Source organism: Schistosoma haematobium, chromosome 1, assembly GCF_000699445.3.
Source record: "Schistosoma haematobium chromosome 1, whole genome shotgun sequence".
Taxonomy (NCBI): domain Eukaryota; kingdom Metazoa; phylum Platyhelminthes; class Trematoda; order Strigeidida; family Schistosomatidae; genus Schistosoma; species Schistosoma haematobium.
Genome location: NC_067196.1, coordinates 67198215 through 67210753, shown reverse-complemented (window position 1 = coordinate 67210753; position 12539 = coordinate 67198215).

The following is a 12539-nucleotide window of genomic DNA, read 5'->3' as shown; positions in this document are numbered from 1 at the left end:
GAAGTTCAATTCCCGGTAACTATTTGACGGCTATTATCAGTTTCAGTTTGAAGAGGACAGAAGGCTGGGTGGCCTATGTTAATCTCTCGGTTGATTCAACTTCCTTTTGAAAACGTCAACAGATGAAGCTTTAGACACATCTTGAAGTAAGGAATTCCGTCCGTTGGTGGTCCGATGGGAAATTTGGTACTCAGCTGACAAGTAATTTTTCTTGATCCTGTGAACTGGTTTAGAGTGTCCTCGTTAGTCCTCTGCTTTGTAGGACTAGAAACATTGTGGCATATCATATGCAAATTTATTACGAAGTAATTTAAACACTTTAACTCCGCCTGTAGTTCTTCTAGGGCTGATGCCAGTCCCGAGCCCGGGTGAAGCAGGAGGATTGACATGGAGCCGACAACTTCATCTCGTAGAAAACAATCTTGCTAGAAAATGCTAACCAGAACAAACAATTTAAACCAATTAGAATCTGCCCTGAGATTGGAGGAAGATATATGACACCTCAGGATTAAAGCCGAGATTCTTTGGAAGTCTTAAGGCTGATGATCCTTTTAATGACCAAAGGAACGATTATTATAGACACACGGGATGTCTGGAAAAAGTGCGAGACCGGAAGGACCCGTTGAACAGCTACGAGAATGAGGAGATACGATTTGACAATACACATTTGGCGCGCTAATTAAAAAGGACAGTGGTGTTTTTCCTCGCTGAGTATATTTTGTTTTGATCGTTTAATGAGTATCAAGACTACTGTTTTCACTTCAATTGAGTTTCTTTCAGCTAAAGTATTCGACTAGAGTATCGTTTACTGTTTCTGAATTAGTTTATCGTCGGTACTCTTGAGCACCTTATTTTCTACTGTATCTGTTGGTACTTTTAGACCTAACAATCTACAGTTCTCCACTTTTTTTGGTCATACACCTTTTTTGTCTCTGAGCATTATTACATCTCGCTGTTTTTCTGAAAAAGACCCCTTTTAATGACCGGACAGTGTAATAAAAGCAGTTGCCAACGTCCAATTTGTCGTTATCCCGTTGAAAGCGGCATGCAGTGCGATTAGTGCAAAGGCTGGTACCACGAAGTTTGCTCGGATTTAACGCCTGCGGCTTTCTAAAGGGTTCAGTAAAAAGGGTTGCGTTTGGCTTTGCGAACAGTGCTGTTTGAATGAAAGCAGCTTGTTGACCGAGGCCATCGCACTGCTAGATGCTGCGAAAAAGTGTTATAGCAAGCGTAGTCGGGACACATCAAACAGCACTCGCTCTGTTGACACGCAAATTGATATGAAGTAAACTCAGGTGAGTTCGAAAATAGGTGACTCACACCGATCAAAGAAGGGAAAACAGTCTCCAAAGAGGTCTGTCTTAAACAAAAACTCAAGAAAAGTAGGTTCTTCCATTCCCCGTCTTCCAAATGGCATCCAGCAGGAAATGCCTAGAAGCCGCAATCGCTAGGCTCGATCGGTTTCTAGCGAGAAACATAACCTGACCTCTCAGGTCGTCGACAACCCTCCGTAATCCAACAGTAGGTTTAACTCAACTGTTGTTGCTTCTCATAGCACCGTTGACGAATGGGTATAGGTTGTAAGGAAGAAACAACGTAGGGATATAAAAGGGAATCCTGCCCCCGTAAAAGTAGTCAAAAAAATCGAAAGCTGATCATAGCGACAGATCAGTTATTTTTCATAGAATCGAGGATAGTGAGAGCTCTGAACCAAAAGCTCGTTTTGAGCATGACATTAGGTTATACGCTGGCGAAAAGGACCTAAAAATTGTAAATTTTCGGGTTGTAAGACTTCGACAGAGAATGATGCCGAAGCCACTCTGGGTGAAGCACGAAGGCACTTAAACAGGCTTCAGATCTGTTACACCAATGCACGAAGCTTACTTAATAAGCGATCGGAACTAGGTGTACAGATTGACTCTACAAAGCCAGATATAATCGCAGTAACAGAAACCTGGCTGACACAGGCTATAGATAGTATAGAACTTGATTTCGAGGGCTTTACGTTAGTAAGGGCCGACAGAACACAAAAGCGTAAAGGAGGGGGAGTAGCTCTATTCATTAGGAATGCTATCCCATTTACCATTATCGATAGTGTATCCCATGAGAGTGGGACGTGTGAATTAGTTAGTCTTCGCTTAAAATGCAAGGGACAAGAGCTGCTGATGGGTTTGGTCTATCGCAGTCCAAGCTGTGAGGCAAATGAGATCCTGTTAAGCAGTCTCAATACTTGGTCCCAAAGTGGTCGATGTCTAATCCTAGGGGACTTTAATGCACCTATGGTAGACTGGGAAAATCTGCGAACTAAATCGTCGGAGAATTCTTTCGAGCAGGAACTAGTTGATGGGGTTATCACATGTGCTCTAGTGCAACATGTGAAAGAAGCGACAAGGTACGATCCGGACACTGAATCATCCTTATTAGATCTTATACTGACTCACTATGAGGATGATGTTGCGAACCTCCATCATATGCCACCCTTAGGTAAAAGTGACCACGCAGTTTTAACTTTCGACTTCCATATAACTGCCAGTCATGAGGACGCGTCAGTCCAGTCCAGACCCAACGTCTGGAAAGCAAACATACCAGACGTCATGCACTCAGCATCGTTAATAGATTGGACAATAGACCCAGAGTCCTCCATTGAAACGGCCTGGGACGCATTTCGAAATTCATACTTAAAAGTTACCACACCTCACATCCCTTGGACTATACCAAAGGGGCCGAAAAACTCACCACCATGGTTCAGTAGGGAGGTCCGTATCCTTCTCCGTAAGAAAAGGGAAACGTGGGATATATTTAGGTTACTGGGGACTGATGAGTCAAAATCTCAGTATCGAAAGGCTCGGAATACTTGTGCCTCGACCCTCCGTAAGTCTAGAAAATTGTACGAAGAAAAACTTGTTAAAGAATCCATAGAATGTCCTAAACGCTTGTATTCCTATATAAACCAAAGGACAAGGAGAAAAGGAAATATTCCTGCTCTATGGGGAGACAGTACTGCTTCATCATTAGTGGAGGACGACTTTGGCAAGGCTCAAGCGTTCTCGAACTACTTTAGCAACGTGTATACCATAGAAGCGCCCTTCTCGTCAGCGTATACAGATCCCCCATACATACACTGGATAGCGTGACCATTAAAGAACTCGATGTCTTTGGTCTACTAAATAAGCTTGACATAGGTAAATCCACGGGGCCCGATGAATTACATCCTAGGCTACTGAAGGAATTATCTAACTTCGTTGCAAGCCCTTTAAGTACATGCTTTAACCTATCCGTAACGCAGGGTTGTTTACCGAAAGATTGGAAAAATGCCATAGTAAGTCCTGTCTTCAAAACAGGTACGAAACACAAACCTGAGAACTACCGCCCCGTTAGCCTAACTAGTGTGGTTGTTAAAATATTAGAAAAGATTATTCGGAAGGAGCTGTTTAAGTATCTCGATAAAAACCGGATCCTCTCGGAGAAGCAGCACGGCTTCAGAATAGGTTATTCTTGTCTCACTAACTTATTAGTGGCTCGTGAAAGCTGGTGTGCTCTTAAGGACCAAAAGCTACCTGTAGACGTCGCCTTCATTGATTTCAGTAAAGCTTTTGACAAAGTTCCGCACAACCGGCTGTTATACAAAAGACAGTGAGCTTCTGGAAAAGTTTCACAGAACGGCAACTAAGCTGGTTCCCGGAATAGCGAAGCTTCCGTATGAAGTTTGACTGGCCAAGCTCAACCTTTTCCCGTTGTCATATTGTATAACTAGAGACGACTTGACTTCAGTTTTCAAATTGCTTAGTGCCAAATTCGCACCTGATATGCCCTCATTTTTCTTGTCTTCCAAAGGAGAAAATTTATGAGGACACTCAGCGCGTGGTTGAGGTTTCATCCGTCGACTTTTTCAAAAGAAAGCTGGATCAACTGAGAGACCACCATTGCCAGGACTAACACAGGCCCTTCCCAAACTGAGGGAATCACAAGGAATGTCATCCAATGTTATGCACCTACCATAGGTGGAAAGATGACAATAAACATCAGTTCTACTTGAAGCTGCAAACTACTATGGCAAAATGTTCAGGAACGAACCTGACCATTCTGATGGGGGATTTGAACTCCAAAGTAAGGATGGAAAACAACGGTTATGAAGATATCACGGGACGATAGGGATTAGGAGAAAAGAACGAAATTGGCGAGAGATTCTCGAACCTATATGCATTCAACAAACTGCGTATAGGCGGCACGATATTTCCATATAAACCCACACACAAAGCTGCATTGGTCTCACTGGACAGCATCACGGAGAACCGGATAGATTATATTTGCATCAACAAAAAATTCAGACCTCATTCACCTCAAAGTTTGAACTGTGAAAAACAAGGTCAATCAGCAGCTCTCATGCATTGCATTTCAACCGGCAACTAAGTAACTCGCACGTCTCACGTTCATTGAATTTGTTATCGATAACGGTAAATGGGACAGTATTCCTGTTCCTCATATACGCTTTTGGATTATTATTATATCTAGAGGGTTGTTCTTGATATACCGCGTATAACGTGGGCAATAGAGCACCAGAACCCTTCCAAGTCACAATGAGAAGACAGAAGACTAATGAAAGGAATATTATTCACAGACAGTGTCAATTATAGTACAAAATTGTCAGGTACTTATAGTTTTTAGTAAGAACGAAATCATCATTACAGTCTTCCAATCCGCATACAGGGGGTTATTAGCATTGTCCAGTCGGGAAGCTACACGTAGGAATTCTAGAACATTCTTCCAAAAGGTGATTGGATGGAATATCTTCAGTCCCTTCTGAGCCTCCTACAGCTTCCTCGAGTTCACCCGTAGTCCTTCGTCACACCTCCTCCCTTTAAAGTCTGTTGTGTTAGACTTTTCCCTCGGATCCACCTGAAACTTGGTTGCCCCATTCCTCTTGCAGTGCATCGCTCTCGAGGGTTGTACTGATTCGCCCTTGCGTCGTTTAGCTCTTCTATATTCGAGCTCTTGAGGGCTTTTCCGAGATGAATCCACGAGCAATTGAAATGGGAGTCGGCTTTCTGAGACCACTGTACTGTAGTCTCTTTGCATTTAGTTTATGTGTATTATACACTTTCTGACACCTTTCCGGACTAGGTACAGTACATTTCTGAGTTGACGTTTTGTGACACCTGGTTCCTACTTCCTTTTACGTTGATACGATTTGACAAGTACTTTCTCACCCACCTGAAAGCTACGAGTGACCGTATGATACTCATTCCTGGGGTTATTTGTCATTCTGGGTAGCATTATACTACTAAAGACTATCCAGATTTTCCTTCCGAACATACACTCGGCTGGTGACTATCCTTCTAGCACTACCGGATTAGGGGTAACTCTGTAAGACATTAATAACTTACTGACCACTTGTTCTGGGATACCCTCACCTCCCCCTTTGACCAGAGCTCTTTTTATCGTATCCACGAATCTTTCTGCTCAGCCATTCGACTGAGGATGGCACGGAGGAGATTGTAGATGCGATTTGCCATTTTCATTGCAAAAGCTTTTGAAAACGGATGACATAAACTGAGTACCGTTGTCGGTCAATAAGATCTCTGGAACCCCGAAATAAGCAAACAATCCTGACAATCTTACTGTACTCTCTGATGTCGTTTTCGGCATGTCATACACTTCTGGCCATTTTGTGAAAGCATCGACAACAACTGAGTAATTTCTGCCTTATACTGATCCGGCGAAATCAGCGTGTATTCTCTTCCAAGGCCCGTCCGGTTTGGGCCATGGTTGTGGTTCAGCTTTCGTTGGATTCTTCTTAGCCTCTAGACAGGACTAACAACTGCGACATTGTTGTTCTATATCATGGTCCATTGACAGCCAGTATAGCTGCTAGCTAGTGATTTCATTTTACTTATCCCCAGGGGCCCGCTGTGAAACTGTTTAATGACTTCGTGTCGAAGATTTCTAGGGATAACGATACGGTGGCCAGACATGATGCACAAATCGACAACTGTCAAGGAATCCGGTCGACGGAAATATTGTTAGAGTTCTTCATGTAGTCTAGGTGAAGGTCACTTGTTGAGTATGCAGTGAGGGAACAATCTTTAGTGCATTATCCTTCTTGTTAGCTTCTTTATTGGCTTTGAATGTGACCGGGAGTCCGGAAACTGCGTCTGCCAATACTTTGTGAACCTCAGCCTCAACGTCTATGGCAGCCACAAGCACCTTCCCTTCTTGTTTCGCATGCGAATCAATCAATCTTGAGAGGGCACATGCCTATCCAAAATCCGTTGTCGGTCGATAATTTATCTTGAAGTCATAGCTCAGCAGTGTAGTTGCCCATCGCTGTAGACGGTTTGCTGTATATACAGGGATACCGTTTTTGGAACTAAAAACGGTCAGTAGAGGTTTATGGTCTGTTAGTAAGGCGAACTGTCTGCCAAACAGCATCTTGTGGAACTTTTTTACAGCAAATATGATGGAGAGGGCTTCTTTCTCTATCTGACTGTAATGCTCACACTCTTCCGCTACTGGAATCTGTAGATAAGCTTCTGATAGGTCTAATTTTGCAAAATAATTACTACCACTCAGTTTCGCAAATAAATCTTCTGGTACCGTCAAAGGGTATTGCTGGGTTTCAAGTGCTTGGTCTAATCCAGTCGAACAAGCTGCTCGTAGCCGGATAATTCCATTTGGCTTTTTGACAATCACTATTGGTGCTGCCCAATCAGAAAAGTTGACTGGTTCTATTGTTCCACTTATTTGCAGACGCTCTAATCCTTGTTCAACAATAGGCAGAGCTGTATAGAGTACCAGACGTTTTGGTCTGAATACGGGGGTGACTCCCGGTTTGCGAATCAGTAGTGCTTTAACCTTATTGCACCCCCCAACTCTTCCGTAAACACTTGACTATGTCATTCCAACACAACAATCTTCAGATCCTTTTCCACTGGTTCATTGGTTCTCTTACTTACTTGCTTACGCCTGTTACTCCTTGTGAAGGAGCATAGGCCGCTCACCAGCATTCTCCATCCAACCCTGTCCTGGGCAATCCTTTCTAGCTCCGTCCAGTTGTAATTCATCGTTTTCATATCTGCTTCTATTATCCGACGCAATGTGTTCTTTGGCCTTCCTCTTTTTCGCTTCCCTTCAGGATTCCAAGTTAGGGCTTGCCTCGTGATGCAGTTTGACGATTTGCGTAATGTATGTCTTATCCATTTCCATCGTCTTTTCCTAATTTCCTCTTCAGCTGGAAGTTGGTTTGTTCTCTCCCACAGAAGGCTATTGCTGATGGTATCCGGCCAATGGATGTTGAGTATCTTGCGTAGACAGCTATTTATAAATACTTGTACCTTCTTGATGGTGGTTGTAGTAGTTCTCCAAGTTTCAGCTCCATACAGTAGAACTGCCTTGACGTTGGTATTGAAGATTCTCACTTTGATATTGGTTGAAAGTTGTTTTGAGTTCCATATGTTCTTCAATTGTAGAAATGCTGTCCTTGCTTTGCCGATCCTCGCCTTTACGTCTGCATCTGAGCCTCCTTGTTCATCGACGATACTTCCCAGGTATGAGAAGGATTCTACATCTTCCAGAGTTTCGCCATCAAGAGTGATTGGATTGCTGTTCTCCGTGTTGAATTTGAGGACCTTGGTTTTCCCTTTGTGTATGCTGAGGCCTACTGATGCAGAGACTGCTGCTACACTGGTTGTCTTTATTTGCATTTGTTCATGTGTATGCGATAGGAGGGCTAGATCATCTGCGAAGTCCAAATCGTCTAATTGGTTCTGAGCTGTCCACTGTATGCCGCGTTTTCCCTCAGATGTCCAGGTCTTCATAATCCAGTCGACCACCAGAAGAAAGAGGAAGGGAGAGAGTAGACAGCCTTGTCTGACTCCGGTCCTTACTTGGAATGCGTCTGTCAGCTGTCCTCCATGCACTACTTTGCACTGTAGTCCGTCGTATGAGTTCCGGATAATATTGACAATCTTCTCAGGAACTCCGTAGTGTCGAAGAAGTTTCCATAATGTCTTCCTATCTACACTGTCGAATGCCTTTTCATAATCAATGAAGTTGATGTATAGTGATGAGTTCCACTCAACTGATTGTTCGACGATGATCCGTAGTGTCGCAATTTGGTCTGTGTACGACCGATCCTTACGGAATCCAGCTTGTTGATCTCGAAGTTGGGCGTCTACTGCATCCTTCATCCGGTTCAGCAACACCCTGTTGAAGACTTTCCCTGGTATTGACAGTAGTGTAATGCCTCTGTAGTTTTCACATTTGCTCAGATCTCCTTTCTTTGGAATCTTGACGAGGTGTCCTTCTTTCCAGTCCATCGGCACTTGTTCCTCCTTCCAAATCTTATTGAATAGAAGGTAAAGCATGTTTGTAGTTACTTCAATGTCTGACTTAAGTGCTTCAGCTGGTACGTTGTCGGGTCCTGCTGCTTTCCCGTTCTTGATTTGTCTGACGGCCATTCTGATTTCTTCCGTAGTTGGTGAGTTGACGTCTACAGGAAGATCTGTGTGTGCTGCTTCGATGTCCGGTGGATTCATTGGAGCCGGCCTATTCAGGAGTTCCTCGAAGTATTCCACCCATCTGTTCCGCTGTTGTTGAATTTCAGTGATTGGCCTGCCTTCTTTGTCTTTGACCGGCCTCTCTGGTTTACTGCATTTCCCTGATAGTTTCTTCGTTGTATCGTAGAGCTGTTTCATATTTCCTTCTCTAGCAGCTTTTTCCGCCGCCTTTGCTAGTTCTTCCACGTATTTCTTCTTGTCGGCTCTAATGCTCCTCTTCACTTGCTTGTTTGCTTCTATGTATTCAGCTTGTGCTTGGAATTTCTCTGCTCGTGTTCGGCTGTTGTTTATTGCTGCCTTCTTGTTCTTCCTTTCTTTGATCTTGTCCAGTGTTTCTGTAGAGATCCATTCCTTATGATGGTATTTCTTTAGACCGAGAACCTCTTGACACGTTGAAGTTAATGCTTCTTTGATACTTTTACAGTTGTCCTCCATACTAGTTTCTTCTTCTTTCAGTAGATCTTGTAAGGCTTGGAACCTGTTGTTGAGAGCTATCTTGAATTCATTGAGTTTGTCAGTATCTCGAAGGAAGGCTGTATTGAACCTTTGTATTGCTGTTTGTCCACTTGTCCAGTTCTTTTTTAGCTTCGGTTTCAAATTGGCTACAACTAGGTGGTGATCTGAAGCTACGTCAGCACCTCTCCTGGTTCTCACATCTTTCATTGTCCTTCGGAATTTTTTGTTGATGCAAATATGATCTATCTGGTTCTCTGTAGTGTGGTCCGGTGAGATCCATGTAGCCTTGTGTATACGCTTGTGTGTAAATATAGTGCCTCCTATGACCAATTTGTTGAATGCACATAGATTTGCAAATCTTTCTCCATTTTCGTTTCTCTCTCCCAGTCAATCCATGTCGTCCCATAATATCTTCATATCCAGTGTTGTCTATTCCGACTTTGGCATTTAGATCTCCCATCAGAATAGTTAGGTCCTTCCTTGGACATTTCTCAATGACTGACTGTAGCCGCTCGTAGAACTGATCTTTAATGTCGTCGTCGCTATCACTGGTGGGTGCATAACATTGGATAATATTCATTAAGATCACCTCTTTCTTTGTTTTGAATGATGCTTTGATGATTCTGGATCCGTGAGATTCCCATCCTACAAGTGCATTTCGTGCTACTTTGGACAGCATAAGAGCGACTCCCTGAGTGTGTGGAGCATTGTCCTCTTCGTGACCGGAGTATAGCAGCATCTCTCCCGTAGCTAGCCTTTTCTGTCCAGCTTGGATCCAGTGGGTTTCGCTGATTCCCAGTACTGCTAAGTTGTATCTCCTCATTTCCATTGCTATATGACTGGTCTTCCCGGTTTCCCACATTGTTCGAACGTTCCATGTACCTATAAAAATTTTTGCTCTGTTTGTAAGAAGGGGCATCGGCCTCGTGGCTTCCGAAGGAGCTCGGCTTTCACCATGAAGCGTCATAATTCTTCTAAATGAAGACCTTCTAACTCCCAGGGCAGAGTTAAATTGGTTTGAATTAATTTTTCTGGTAAGCGTTTTTTTAGCGAGTTGGTTTTCTACGGGATGGGGACGCTAACCTCATGCCCAACCCTCCTCCTTTACCCGGGCTTGGGACCGGCAGTAACCCTATAAGAGCTACAGGTGGAGTTGTCTTATGAAAGAGAATCTCAATAACTCACTACTTGATGCGAGAAACCGGATTCTAGACGTGAGCGATTTGGTCTCGATGTTTGAACTTTCTTAGAATGTCCTGTCACATGATCGGTCGGAGATCGACGAAAAAAGATGAGATACAATTGTACCAATATCATCCTTTATTATTATTATTATTCACAAACATCTTATGGGTACATAAGTGTTGTGAAGAAACCATTTCGGGTTTCTTCAAAAAATGCAATAATACACAATTTTCAATAATATCAGCATTATACTTGCCATTTTAAAAAAATTTAGAGCAATAACAGTAGAATATTAATGATAATAAATCGGGTCTGTGCAATTGAGAAGAATATTGAATTGAGTTTAAAGAAGGAAATGGAGAAAATAAGGGAATAGAAATAAAGGAGACGTGAAATACGCAAACAGTCTAGTAGGCGTGTTTATGAACACAGAACAAGAATAAACGACTATGTGTGCATCGTTAAATTAGTAACAAAAAATAATTAAGAAAAAATAACTTATAATTGCAGTAAGATATGACACTAGAATAAATGTTTGTGCAGTTATAGTTTAGAGTGATGCCATGAAAGTTACAATTAAATGAAAAGGATAATAAAATATCAATATGTATGAGTCATATATGCATAGTGAAGATAAAACGGGTCTGAGAATTTAATTTAATTGTAACACAAGTTATTGTTTTAATTACAAACTTCGTAATCTTAAGAATAATTTTATTTAGAGGGAAAGAAGAGAGAAAAGAAGTGAACACTTAGTGAAAAGTTTTGATCTATGATAAGAATAATAATCGTGTAATGAATATCAACCTCACAAGGAAACCAGCAATTGAAAAAATAAAATAAAAATCCGTTAAAGCACTCGGATGAATACATTTAGGTTTATGTATTAGTATACAGAGTGAAACCGGATATTAGTATAAATATTTGTGCAATAATAATTAAGATTAATGCTATGAAAGTCAAAATTGATTTTAAAGGACAATCTGGAGTTAAATATGTTTAGAAGGATAAGAAGATACAAAAAGAATATCTAATGTGTCGGGGAACTAATTATGATATTAATAACGGTAATAATGATAAACATGAACATAAGCAGATTTCATATATTAAGATAAATAGAAATAAAATAAAATAGACGTGGAAAGATTTAAAGGTTTTATTTTGCTTTTCAAGCAATTAAATGGATGACGGACCTTGTTTGTATAAATCATTATTGAATACATTGATATTCAATAAGTGACACAATCCACTTTCGGAAAGAAAATCGTCAAGGAGACGTTTGAATCGGGTTGTAGTTTCACTGCAACGGAGGTCCACTGACAGTCTGTTCCACATGGTTGAGTAGCGAATAAGGAAAAATTTCCGGCTTAAGTTTGTGTTGGTTCTTGGAATCGCTAGAATATTCTCCTTATTGCGTAGATTGTGGGATGATATCATAAGGTATGAAGGGGTTGATACCGAGGAGTAGGAAATACCGTTAATGAGCCGGTAGATAAAGACAAGATTTAATTTGATACGTCTGATCCAAAGACGTTCTAAGTTGAGTTGTTGACATCTTTGGTAATAGTCTTTGTTATCGGAATACCCCAGAACAGCTTTGGTGAACTTTCTTTGAACACCTTCACTTCTAATCAGGTCATTATGCTTACAATTACTGTAAACTAAAATACCATATTCAAGAATGGGTAAGATACATTTTCTGTATAGTAACAATCTCGATTCGATATTATTGAAGTTTATCATTATCAATCCGATGAGCTTTCTAGCTTTGGATACTTGAGATATAATGTGTTCAGAAAAGTTCAGACTATTGCTATATCTTAAACCCAGGTCACGAACAGTGTTGAGAGGTTTGAGTGTATGTGTGTGTACAGTCAGATTTAGGTTAAAACAGCGACCAATGTGAATAAACCCACTTTTGTCAACATTAAGTGGCAAATTCCATGAAACAGTCCATTCGTACAACTTGTTTATTTCCTCTTGGATTACCGCTGAAATATAGCTTTCTTTCGTGGGAGAAGAGAATGAATAAACTACTTTTAGGTCATCAGCAAAAAGGAAAGGCTTACCATAAGGAAAGAGGGAACACACGTCATTGATAAAAAGGAGAAAGAGTAATGGACCAACCACACTTCCTTGTATAACCCCACTGGTTACATTCACAGGTTTAGAGTAGCAAGATCCAAAGCGAACGATTTGGCTACGTTCTTCTAAAAAAGATTTGAGCCAAGATAAAAGGGGATTCTGTATGCCAAATGAAGAGAGTTTTAAAAGAAGAAGTTTGTGTGAGACACTGTCGAAAGCCTTACTAAAATCGAAGTAAAGAATTATCACTGACTGACC